The 12,051-nt window shown below is 51.8% G+C and overlaps 1 protein-coding gene and 2 long non-coding RNA genes across 8 annotated transcripts in view; 2 read left to right on the plus strand and 1 right to left on the minus strand.

The window, feature by feature from the left end:
* Window positions 1–12,051, plus strand: part of TSPAN15 (tetraspanin 15) — a 53,219-nt gene that overhangs the window by 10,457 nt on the left and 30,711 nt on the right. The gene's annotated exons all lie outside the window — the stretch shown is intronic.
* On the plus strand, window positions 1,719–6,382 carry LOC139082185 (uncharacterized). 2 transcript variants are annotated; one of them, XR_011537931.1, is made up of 5 exons: window positions 1,719–1,842; window positions 2,303–2,339; window positions 4,778–4,888; window positions 5,040–5,177; window positions 5,971–6,382. It is a non-coding gene; the product is annotated as an uncharacterized lncRNA (long non-coding RNA). The 2 variants fall into 2 exon arrangements; XR_011537930.1 differs by lacking the exon at window positions 1,719–1,842 and having other exon boundaries at window positions 2,229–2,339.
* Window positions 2,550–10,054, minus strand: LOC139082187 (uncharacterized). Its single transcript, XR_011537932.1, has 2 exons — window positions 9,324–10,054; window positions 2,550–5,165 (listed from the first exon to the last, which is right to left on the minus strand). It is a non-coding gene; the product is annotated as an uncharacterized lncRNA (long non-coding RNA).

The raw sequence follows: 12,051 nt of genomic DNA on the forward strand, positions 1-12,051 counted from the left end.
CCCCTCAAAAAGATATGTTCATGTCCTAGAACCTGTGAATATGACCTTATTTGGAAAAAGAGTCTGAATCTTGGAAAAATTAGGTTCAGAATCTTGAGATGAAATCATCATGGATCAACTGAGTGCCTTAAATTGAATGGAAAGTGTCGTTGTAAGAGAAAGGCAGAGGGAGAAAGGAAGAGGAGAAGACACAGACACAGAGGGGAAGGCCTGTGAAAGCAGAGGAGACACCCGGAGAACGGAGCCACCTGAGCTGGAAGAGGCGCGGGGCGATTTTCCCCTGGAGCCTCTGGAGGGAGCCTGGCCTCTCCACACCTTGGTTTTGGATGTCTGGCCTCCAGAATTGTGGGAGAAGACACTTCTGTTGTTTTAAGGCACGCAGTTCTGGTAATTTGTTAGGCAGCTCCAGGAAAGGAATGCAAGCCCTTTCTGCTTCACCGGGTGGCCTCACGAGGGAGAGGCCCCATTCCGCAGGGCCCTCAAAGTCCCCTTCCCTTCTGCGGGCTGTGCTCGCGTTGAGGAGGAGATGGGGATGGGGGAGGAGCCAGGCTGCCGGAGCTGAGGCCCACAGCCCTACCCTCCAGAGGCCCCGCCCCTCCTGTGGCCCCGCCCCCTCCCAGCCCATGCGCTCACGCAGGTCAAAGGCTGTGCTCTACACCTGGTTTCTTAAGGGCTTCCCCTCTGCCAGGAAAGCCTGATGGAAAGAGGTTAAAACAAGGGAACGCGAGTTATCTCTCAGGAAGGACTTCCTGGTTCTGAAGTAGTCAAATTGAAACTGCTTGTCAAGTGGGGCTGTAAAACATCTGGGATTCCCTTGCAACCTTTCAGGAGTGTCTCCCATCACTGGGGCAGTTAGGATGTGGCTTGGAATTCCAGTTGGGCCAAAATTTGAAGGGCCGTAGAAGGCAGCTGCTGCAACCCCTTCCTTGCTGACTGGAGGAAACTGAGACCAGACCACACAGCAAGCGCCTCAGATTCTAAAACTGTGGCCAGTGGGACAAGATTCATCGTTCAGAGGGGAGGGGACAATGGGCAGTGATTTCACCCCAGTATCATCCTCCAGTTGGGGACGTGGGTGTCCCACTGTAAACAGGCCTCCTGCTGCACCTGGGGACATGCCCGACATGTGACTTATCACAGAGTGGCCTCTGCAGGGCTGGAAAGAACTCAGGCAGCGGCAACCCTGGTTCCTGCCTCTGACTTGGTTCTGCTCAGCCCCTGACCTGGGGCTGCTGTTCCTTCTCCTGGTCCTGTGCTGGGCCAGAGGGACAGACAAGACCGCCCGCTCCCTGCCCCTTGAGAAGCTGGCACTCACTGAGTCCTCATAATGTGTTCAGGGCAGCTGCAGACATCTGTGACCGGGGCTGGGTGGGGCAGGCCAGCGGCTCCCAGGAGGCCCTGGCGGGGACACTTGGTCAGCAGTGGAGAGTGCGGCTCTGGGCTCCCAGGGGGCAGCGGCAGCCTCTTGACTCTTCCATCCTCAAGGGGGCTGGACTCATGATCAGAGCAGCAAAAAGATGAGGACAGGAGTTGTTCAGGGACCCTCAGTCCCCGAGACAGGAGTGGGGCCTGTTGGCCTCTTTTCCTTCTCTGCAAGGTCTCCTTGGTGCCTGCCTTACTTAGAATTCAACTTTCCCCTTCGCAGTTAGAAACTAGCCCCCTGCTGCCTGTTTAGTCTGGTTGTGTCCTCCACTTCCTCCTCTTTTGTCTTTCTAAAGCTAACAATTAATGGCCCTTCCTGTGTGCTGGGCGCTGGGCTGAGTTGTGTCTTCTAGACGTCTCTCACTGAATCTTCCAGCAGCCTTCAGTGGCAGCTCTGTGATCGCCCCATTCTACACGGAGGTAAAGGGAGGCCCAGAGAGGTCAGGGATCGGGCAAGTGAACGCAATGCCTCTCTCTTCTGGCCAACTTCAAGGTGCCTTCCTGTCCCAGGTGCTCATCCTTGGGAGAAGGACATCTTTTAGAGAGGTGGGCTGTTGGGGGTGGGTTGTTTGTTCATTGGTTCGGTCATTTAGTCACTCATCTAACGTTTCCTGGGCATATGGGGGCTCTCTGATTCTCCCCGAGGCTCTGCTGGAGGAGCCAGGGCCCTAGAGTGGGGATCAGCTTCCCGGGGCAGGGGCCCTGGGCTCCCCCAGGGAGGTGGGCTGACTGTCACCCTCTGTGGGAAAGGAGGGAGCAGACCCGCAGCGTCACAAGGCCCCTGGGTCAGGTCCCCACTGGGCTCTCTGGAGCTGCAGGAAGGCAGAAATGGAGCCACCTTCACTGTCCTTCAAAAACGGGTTTTTTGTTTTTCTTTTAGAACAAGATGTGCTGGGACGTGAGAACTTGTGCTCCTGGTGAGGGTGGGCAGCTTGCAATAGAGAGCACTGGCCTGGGAGTCTGGAGAACGGGGCATAGCTGCTGACCGAAAGCTGATGTGACCTTGTGGGAGTGACAGTCTCTCTGGACCTCAGATTCCTGTCTGCAAAATAAGGGGGTTGGGCCAGAACAGCGTCCATCTGCTTAGTCCTTAGGTCCACAAGAAGACGCTAGGCGGTTCCTGGGGGAACAGTTTAAAATTTAATATGTATGCATTAAGTGTAATGTGTGTTAAAGAAAATAATTGATACCTCAAATCTACAATTTCATAGATGTTGACTAGGTTAGGTCAGGACCATATTTAGCAAGAAAAGCCAGTTGATTTAAAGAAAAAAGTGGCACCTCTCTGTCAGGTGTGGGCACTTAACACAGTCTTTGTATCTGCTTAGTTTTTTTTTTTTTGAGGAAGATTAGCCCTGAGCTAACATCCACCGCCAATCCTCCTCTTTTTCCTGAGGAAGACTGGCCCTGAGCTAACATCTGTGCCCATCTTCCTCTACTTTATCTGTGGGACACCTGCCACAGCGTTGCTTGATGAGCATTGTGTAGGTCCGCGCCCAGGATCCAAACCAGTGAAGCAAAGTGCATGAACTTAACTGCTCACCACGCTGTATCAGCTGACTTTTAAAGAAAGAATGGGGATTCTCTTGCATTATAGCACCTTAGAAGTTACGCAAGAGTTTCCCCATCTCACAGGGTCTTCTGAGGTGACCACTGGGCAGGGGTTATCATTCCTGAGTAACAGCAGAGGCAACTGATGCTCAGAGAAGTAAGCGGTCTGTCTAAGGTCACACAGCTCCTAAGTGGCGGAGTGCCTCAGCTGGCCTGTGCTCTTTCCTGGGTCACACCAGCCCAGCCTCAGGGAGCGGTCTGTCACTGCGGCCTTTGCCTCCTCTCTCAGCTGGCACTTTCAGCCCCGGGGTTTCATGGTGATGTTGGTTTGAAGTGTACGTCTTCTCTTATCCTAAGTTTCTTAAGGCAGAGGAGGAGGGGACTGAAGGTGATGAGTGACCCCCTCCTCCAGGCCTCTCCCCCATGCACAGGAGCCCGTGGGGTCCTGCTTCCTAGTAGGCTCCCTTGGATGTCTAATAGGTAGGTTCCCATCACAGCCTGTATTTAGCCCCACTTAGCAGTTAGTGAAACATCTGCTTCAGGCATTGATTGCAGGCCAGAGGAGGCTGCCCGCCGCGAGCCTCTGGCAAGTTGGCCCCTGGCTGTGGCCACTGAGACTTCCCAGGCCAGAGGGCGCCTCAGACCTGTAAGCAGACCTCCTCTTGGAAGAAGTGGAACTTGGATTTTGCTTGCTTTTTCAACTCTTCTATGGTAAAAAAAACTAAACCATAGAAAAGGTGAAAGAATGACACAGTGAACACCCCTATGCCCACCAACCAGAATCCATAATTGTAACATTTGACCGTGTCAGAGTAGGTTGCAGACATCATGACAATTCACGCCAAATATTCCAGGGTGCATCTCCTAAAAAAAAGAACAATCTTGGATGCAACCACAACACCATTATGATGCCTAAGAAAATACCAAGTCCATATTAAAACTTCTCCAGTTGTCCCTAAGATGTTTCTCATTGTGCATAAAAAACAAAAAAACAAAAAAGAAAAGGATCCAGCATCACAGTTCATGCACTGCATTGGATCTCACTTAACAAAAACGTGAGGGTGAATGTTCTGGAATCCTGGGGAAGATGGTCATGTGTTACTTGCCTGCATTTGCCTGATCCACCAAGACCTACAGGGACCTTACCCTCTTGTTGCTTAGGGAAATCCAGAAAGTGGCAGGGAAAGGCTTGCTGGGTCTGGAAAGCAGTGTGGAGCTGCGGGGGCTCCTGCTTGAACCCTCTCCCTGTTAGAAGGAGAGCTGGTCAGTGGCTGGAAGCCAGACACGGGGCACTCCCTGAGAGCCTACCTGTCATCACCAGCTGCACCCAGTGGGCTCTGTGACAGGTGCTGGCGGGAGATGCTCTAAAGAGCTGCAGGACCCGGGGCCAGCTATGCTGCCTGCTTGGGGAGACCCCACGTGCCCTGGTGTTGCCGGTATAGACCCCTGTTTGCAAACCACCAGTGTGTGCCAGCCGGCTTCCGAGAAGTCAGTATGCCCTGGGAGGTGTAGGGCGGAGCCCTTTGTTCCTGCTCTGATGCTTGGGGATGGTCGGGGTGGGGCCGGGAGAGGCCCCTTCTCTCATGTGAGATGGAGAGCCCTAACTCAGGAGTTCCTAATCAAGCTGTGATAGGAGAAATGGACTTTTTAAAAAAAAAATTTTAAGCCCAGAGAAAAGTTGAAAGAAGAGTTCAAAAAACAGCTGCATGCCTTTGAGTTACCAACTGTTAACATCTTGTCTTAACATCTCTCTCTCCCTCGTCTCTCTCTCAATAAATACAACACTTCTTTTTTGCCAACCCAGCTGAAAGGAAGCTGCAGCCATTGTGACGTCACACTTAGGTACCCCAGCATTCAGCGCTCCACAAAGGGCATTCTCCCACACGCTGCCGTTGTCCACCTGAAGAACATCACTGTTAAGTAAAACATCATCTGTGCAGTTCATGGCCAGATTTCCCCAGTTGTTCCCCACGTGTCCTCTGGCGCGTATTTTACCCAATCCAGGACGCACGGGGGGCTCACACATTGTTCTGGCTGTGATGTTTCTTTAATCTCCCCCGTTCTAGACTGTCCTCGCTGCTTTGGCTCCTTTGGAGCCTCCAGGCCGGTTGATCTGCAGAACATCAGCATTCTGGACTTCCTTCACAGTCTCCTCGTCACTGGGTTCAGGCCGCACGTTTCCTGCATGAGCGCTGTGGCGGGAGGTACAGGATACCATGTTAGGAGGCGTGTGTGTCCAGCCACCCACTGCTGGCCCTGCCGAGCTTGACCACCAGCCCTCTCAGTTGTAACACACATTTCCTCATGATAACAAATGTGTCAGCTTTGGGGTGATGCTTGGGGCTGTGTAGATATTCTGTTTTGAAGGCAAATCTGAGCGTGACTCCCGTGCTTAAATTATTTCAGTGATTTCCCTATTCCGACTTCAAAACGCATCGAGTCTGTCCACTTCTTGCCACCTTCACATGCCCGCCCAGGTCCAGGCCACTGTCACCTCACATCTGGGTTACTGCAGTAGAGTCTTGACTGCTCTCCCTTCGCGCCTCCATCCCCCAGTCTGTTCTCAGCACAGCAGGCAGAGTAACATTTGAAAATCAAGGTTCAGATTGCTCCTCTGCACACTTGTAATGCCTCCCACCCAGTCAGAGCAAAAGCCAGAGTCCTCTCCATAGCTTGAAAGGCTCCGGCTGGCCTTCCCTCTCGCCTCATCTCCCGCACTGCCCCCCTGCCACGCTGTGGCAGTGCTTCCTTGAACACATGGGCACATTCCAAGGTCTTGGTAGCTGCTTGGACATTTGTCCATATTGTCTACCACGTGGATGGTGGAGAGCCCTCCCCTACTTCAAGTCTTGGCTGGAATGTCTCTTTCCTGGCTATGCTATTTAAAATGACAGCCTCCTCCCCCAGCCTCCCTGGCCTCCCTTCCTGTGTTTTTCTCCACAGCACTCATAACCATGACATACTATGTGTTTTTCTTGTTTGTTTCTTCCCAACTAGAATGTGAGCTCCACCAAAGCTGGGATGTGGATGTTTGGTTCACTGCTACAGCTGTGCTTCCTCCACCCCCCGCCCCTTCCTGAAACAGCTGCTCTCAAAGCGGGCTCCAGGGATCCTTGTGGGGGACCCTTTCAAGGCATCTGAGAAGTCAAAGCCATTTTCATAATAATACTAAGATGGCATCTGCCTCTCCCATTCTCGTCTCCGGAGCGCACAGGGGAGTATTTCAGGGCACGTGATGGTCATGTGGCTACAGACAGATTGAGGAGCAGCTGTGGGGATCCAGCTGTCTTCTCATCAGGTGGACATTGACATTTGCAAAAATGTAAAGCCAATGCCGCTGTTTTCACTCAATTTGGTATTTTTTGGAAAATTTTTTATTAAATCTGTTGTTATTTCCAAACAAGTTAAATATTTTAAATATGTCTGTTTTAATTTCTCAAATAGTAAATAATCGATAGATATAAACCATAAAAACAAAAGCTCCAGGGTCCTCAAAAGTTTTTAAGAGTGAAAAGGAGTCCAGGGACCAAAAACTTTGAGAACCATCGGCTTACACAACCTCTCAGTAAGGAGATGTTGAATGAAGGAATTTTTTGGTTTAACCTGCGAGACCTGGCTTTGGTGGTCTGGCTTCTGCCAGGTTCCCTGGCTTCCTGCCCACCCCCATCCACCTGTCCTTGGCTCCAGCTGTGCTGACCTGCTGTTCCCCTGGTACTTTCACGGGCATCTGTGACTTCCTGTCCCCTTCCAGAATTCTTCCTTGTCCACTACACGCTAATGCTAATAATGGACTTAGTTCAAACATCACCTCCTCTGGGGAGCCTTCCTCCATCTCACCAGTCTTGCCCATGATTTAGTGTCTCCTCCTCTCTGGTCCGTCTGCACCTTCCATCGCCTCTACCCCAGTGTTCCCCAACTCGGCTGCGTTTGTTGGTGAGCAAGTGTGTCTCACCAGACTGAGCTCCTTGAGCGCAGGAACTAGGCCTTATCTTTCTAGTCCCAATGCTGGCACATAATAGGTGCTTAATAAACGTATATTGAATCAGTGAGTGCTGCTTGGGAATTGAGAGTAGGGACTCCCCTGCCTCTGAATGATCCTTGGACCAAAGTTCCTCTAAAGGGGAGATGGCTTCTGGCATCTGATTTGAGTCTTGAAAGTCAGCGTCATGACAGTGCTACATCTCTCCTGGGGAAGGAGAAGTCACGTGCTGGGGGCCAGGAACTTTCGCACGGCGACTTGCATCAGGGGCACTGTGGTTCGTTAGGCCTCTGAACCCACTTGGGCCCTGACTACTTCCCACGTGGCTTCTGTGGGGGGAGTGTGGTCTGGGAGCTAAGCCAGCAAACTTCCCGTGAATTTCTGGGACTAACACGTTTGCATAGTATATGCAGACTGTGAAGTTGTTGAGGTCAAAGATGGTATGTGTTTTGTTGGGTCCTGCGTACAGTAAATACCTGGAATTGTCTGTTTAATGGGTATAGTTAATACTGTAAATGTCAGTACCAGTGAGAGCTTCCCATTGTTGATTTCATAGGTGATCTGAAGTAGAGAGAGATCTCTATAGCTAGGGTAATCCAGGAAAGCTTCCCAGGGGAGGAGGGCCTTGAGCAGAGTTTGCGGATGGGCATTAGCCCTTTTGGGTTTCATTATTTCCAAAAAACAGTTGGTCTCCTTCCCACGGCTGCTGTGGGAGGCCGTGCTGGAGGCGTGTGCCTTGATCGAGGCTGTGTGGGAAGGGCATCTCTGTGGCTCCTGGGGCCTTTCTCATGTAGAAGTGTGACATTCCTGGCCTAGGTCAGAAAGCAGAGGCAGACCGCAGAGGGGGACTAAGGAGAGGGGACGGGCCACCCACTGTCTGCTGGTGGCCAGGGTTCTAGGAGGGGCTGTCTGGACAGGAGTTTCCATGGACTCCTGGAGCAGTGAAGGGACCCTGGGGGTTGGCCATGACAACCCCTTCCCTTTTGGGGTAGAGACTTGCCCACGGTCGCATGGGAGCTAGTGCCAGAGCTGGGACTACAGTCCAGGGCTCCCATGCCCCCGCAGTGCTCCTTCCAATGTAGGGCGCTGCCTCCTTCTGCCTTTGCCCTCTTTGGGGTCATGAGCCCTTGGAGTGGGGGCACTTTTTCTTCCCTAAGGCCCTCCACATGCCAGGCACTGACACTTGTGGTCTGATTTCTTCTCCACCTTCCAACCTAGTTCAGGGGCAGAGGGCTTAGTTCAGATATGGGATTTTGTGCAAAGGGGGGAAGAATGAACCAAGGGCCACATATATATAAGAAGCAATCTGATTCAGTTTTTCTTAGATATAAAACTACATCTAACTTAAAAACTAGAAACATGAAACACTTAGCACTTTCATTGCCAAAATCATGTAGAAATAGTGCTTAACTTATGTGTGCCCAATGCTGCCAGGTGTCCCCTAGGAAATGCTAGTCCTGGCTGTGGGGCCTTGCTGCTCTCTGCACTGCTGCTGGAATTTCCTTCACTTCTTCCTTCTTCCAGCCACCTCCCCCAACCCCCTCCCCCCGTTCCTCCCCACACACTGTCTGCTTCCCCTCTGCTTGCTCCCTTGCAGGTGGCTCCCTCCTTTATTGTGGCTTCTCCTCTCAGCAGCCCAAGGGTCAGGGAGAGATCACAGGGATCCCCTCCTCCCCGCTGACCCCATCCCTGAAATTCCTCTTGCCCTCACTTTGGGTCCTGCGGGGATAACTCCCACGCTGTCTCTGGGAAAGGCCCCAGGCCAATGGAAGAAGGGAAGATGTCTGGCCCAGTTCCTAGGGACACATGTGTGCTCTGAAAGGCTGGGACTTGAACTGGAGGCCATTGTCTAGGACAAAGCCACCTTGTTGCCTCTGTGAGCCTGTGTCTCCTTTTAAAGCATCTGAGAGCAGGGGAGAGCTGGGCCATCTTACCCACTCCTGTTGGTGGCTCGCAGCTGTGAGTGGTGGAGCCTTGGCCCGCTGAGTGCTGTGGGCTGCAGGGCAAGGTGCTCCTGGGCCAGAGGAAGAAGGCAGAGGGTGACCAGCAATGGTTGGCACAGGGTGTATGTGCTCCTGAGTGGTTACCCCAGCAGAAAGCACCCCCTACTACCACCCTGCATAGCTCTTCATCCTTAGGGTCCCCAAGTCCATTTCCTAGAATCTCAGTCTCCATTCCCCATTCCTACCTCTCAGCTAGAGCTCCAACCCGAGGCCTAGGACACTGCCTGCAGTGGCCTGTGCTGGAGGACTTCCTGTCCCCACTACCAGGGCCACCAAGTCCAGGGAGCATTCCTGAGAACACTGGCTTTTGTTCTGAGTGGCCTCTGGCTAATGAGTCAGCCTGGCCTGGGGCCTGGCTGGGAGCTTACCTAGGGCTGAGATCTGGGAAGATAATCACTCAGATGCCATGGGAACACAGCTTTGGGAAGCAGGTTCTGACTCTTGGTTCAGACACAGGGAAGGTAGGGAGAGAGGGGTGGGGGGGAGGGGTGGATGGAGAGAGAGACAGAGGCAGAGAGAGGGAGAGGGCCAGAGATGGAGGGGAGAAGCAAACCAGGACAGGAGTGTGTTGGGTGGAGGTGATTTGCTCTTGGCTCTTCTTCCTCTCTTGGCTGTTTCCATGGTTTTCAGACTAACCACGAGTCACTCTTATCCTTAAGCCTTGGAAGGCTATTCTGGAATGGGATCACCAGCGTTTCTTCTTTGGGTTTATAGGCATCTGAAGCTATATCATTTCTCAGATTCATTCCTCCAACAGAGGTATTCGGGCCAGTTCCTGTGCTCACGGAAGGTCCAGTGGTATGAAGTCAAACTCCTGTGCACCCTTCAAGGCTCAGCTCCAATGGACTGTCTCTGATTTCCCAGGAGGAAGTAGTTGCTCTGCCTCATATCTCAGAATGTCCTGCTCAGTTATTTTTATACCACTTCCCTCCTGTCTGCCCCCAAACTCTTCCTCAGGAGAGTCCCAGCTGGGTCGGCTCTTCCTCCAGTGCTTCACATGTGTGTGATGGTTCTTGATTAGAAATTCCACTCTGCCCTGGCCGGCTTAAATAGCTGGGGCTTGCAAACCTCCCAGCTTAGCTCTTTCAGAGCCTGGAATGTGCTGCGTGTATATGGGAGTCTTTTAAATCAGGTTTCCGTAACCATTGGTGATGGCAGGGGTGGCAAAACAGACTGGTGTGCCCACTTAACTTGCCAGAGAGATTTGTTTTCCACCCCTGGACCTGGCTGGAGAGTCTGCTCAGGCAGGCCTGGGAAATACTGCCCAAAGCCTTTCCCCAGCTCTGCCCTGACAGCCTTGGAAAAGGTTGAGGGAGGTAGGGAGCACTGTTATTAGAAAAGTCATAATAAAGAAGATGTAGATAAAGAAGGGATAGACTATGCTTATGGGCAGGAAGTTTTGATAAAGATGTCAATTCTCCCCAAAGGGATCTGTAGATTCAATGCGGTTCTGGTCAAACCTCAGTAGGTTTGTTCCTGAAACTTGATAAGATGATTCTAAAATGGATATGGAAGAGTCAAGGTCTGAGAATATCCAGACACTTCTGAAGAAGACAGGAACGAGGGCCTTGACCTACCAGATGCCGGGATGTGTTATAGGTGCCGGCCTGGTGGTGCAGTAGTTAAGTTCACGTTCCGCTTCAGCGGCCTGGGGTCTGCCAGTTCGGATCCTGGGTAACCTGTGCACCAATTGTCAAGCCATGCTGTGGTAGGTGTCCCACATATAAAATAGAGGAAGATGGGCACGGATGTTAGCTCAGGGCCTGTCTTCCTCAGCAAAAAGAGGAGGATTGGCAGCAGTTAGCTCAGGGCTAATCTTCCTCAAAAAAAAAAAAAAAAAAAAGATGTGTTATAAAGCTATAGTCACTGCAATAGGGAGGGTTATTTAGGGATAGACAGATTGACTGTTGGAAGAGACAGGGAGCCAGAAACAGACCTAGGCATATGTGGAATCTGAGTGCATGACAGCACGGTCACAAAGATCAGTGGGGACAGAAAGACTGGTCAATAAATTATGTCTATTACAGACAAAAGCAGGCTATGTCAGAGAATGTCATGGATCAAGGATTGCAATTAACTAAGTTCTCTGCGCTCAATGTCCAGTTTTTTGGAAAGAAATAAGTCCAGGGTCAAGGCAGAGTGGACTGCAAAGTACCAGTGACAAAGACCAGGGACTGGCTGCTTGCTGGCAGTAGGAGGCAGCTGCTGCTGCTTTCCCAGGGGCTGGCTTTGATTTGGGGTTGGGGGGAGTCTGGTTCCTCAAGCACAGGCTCCCTTGAGTTAGGTTTGGGGCCAGGTCAGGGGCCCCGAGGTCCAGGGCCTCAGAGCTTAGGATGCTGCCCAGTGGTCCTGGAGGTGGGTCTTGTGCTCTCCGGGGGAGACAGAATGGGCCCTATATCAGGGGTTGGGGCACTGCCAAGGCCTTCTGGATCTGGTCTGCCCCACTTTCCTTAGGGGCAGGAGGGGTGGGACAACAGGAACTGGGCTTTCATGGGGCAAGTGGGAGAAGAGAGTGTTTTCTGCTGAATGAAGTTGGTGAATATTAGTTGACCTTCTCTAGCTAGTGGCCGGATGATCAGGGCACGTGATTTTTTGATAAGAATGGTCTGTACCTTCAGAGAGGAGCAATGCCAGAGTGGACAGGAACAGCATCCAATGAGAGATGCTCTAGAGCTGTGCTGTCCAATACAGTGGCCACTAGCTGCATTTGGTCAAGCTTAAATTTAAAATGAAATAAAGTTGGGGGCCCGGCCTGGTGACATAGTGATTAAGTTCATGCACTCCACTTTGGGGGCCTGGGGTTCATGGGTGTGGATCCTGGGTGCAGACCTACACACCGCTCATCAAGCCATGCTGTGGCGGCATCCTGCACAGAAGAACTAGAGGGACTTACAACTAGGATATACAACTATGTGCTGGGGCTTTGGGGAGAAAAAAAGAGAGGAGGATTGGCAACAGATGTTAGCTCAGGGCCAATCTTCCTCAACCAAAAGCATACCTTAAAAAAAATAATACACTTAAAAATTCAGTTCCTGGGGCCAGCCCATGGCCTAGTGGTTAAGTTCACATGCTCCGCTTCAGTGGCCTAGGGTTTGA

The sequence above is a fragment of the Equus przewalskii genome, chromosome 1, assembly GCF_037783145.1.
Source record: "Equus przewalskii isolate Varuska chromosome 1, EquPr2, whole genome shotgun sequence".
In the NCBI taxonomy this organism is placed as follows: domain Eukaryota; kingdom Metazoa; phylum Chordata; class Mammalia; order Perissodactyla; family Equidae; genus Equus; species Equus przewalskii.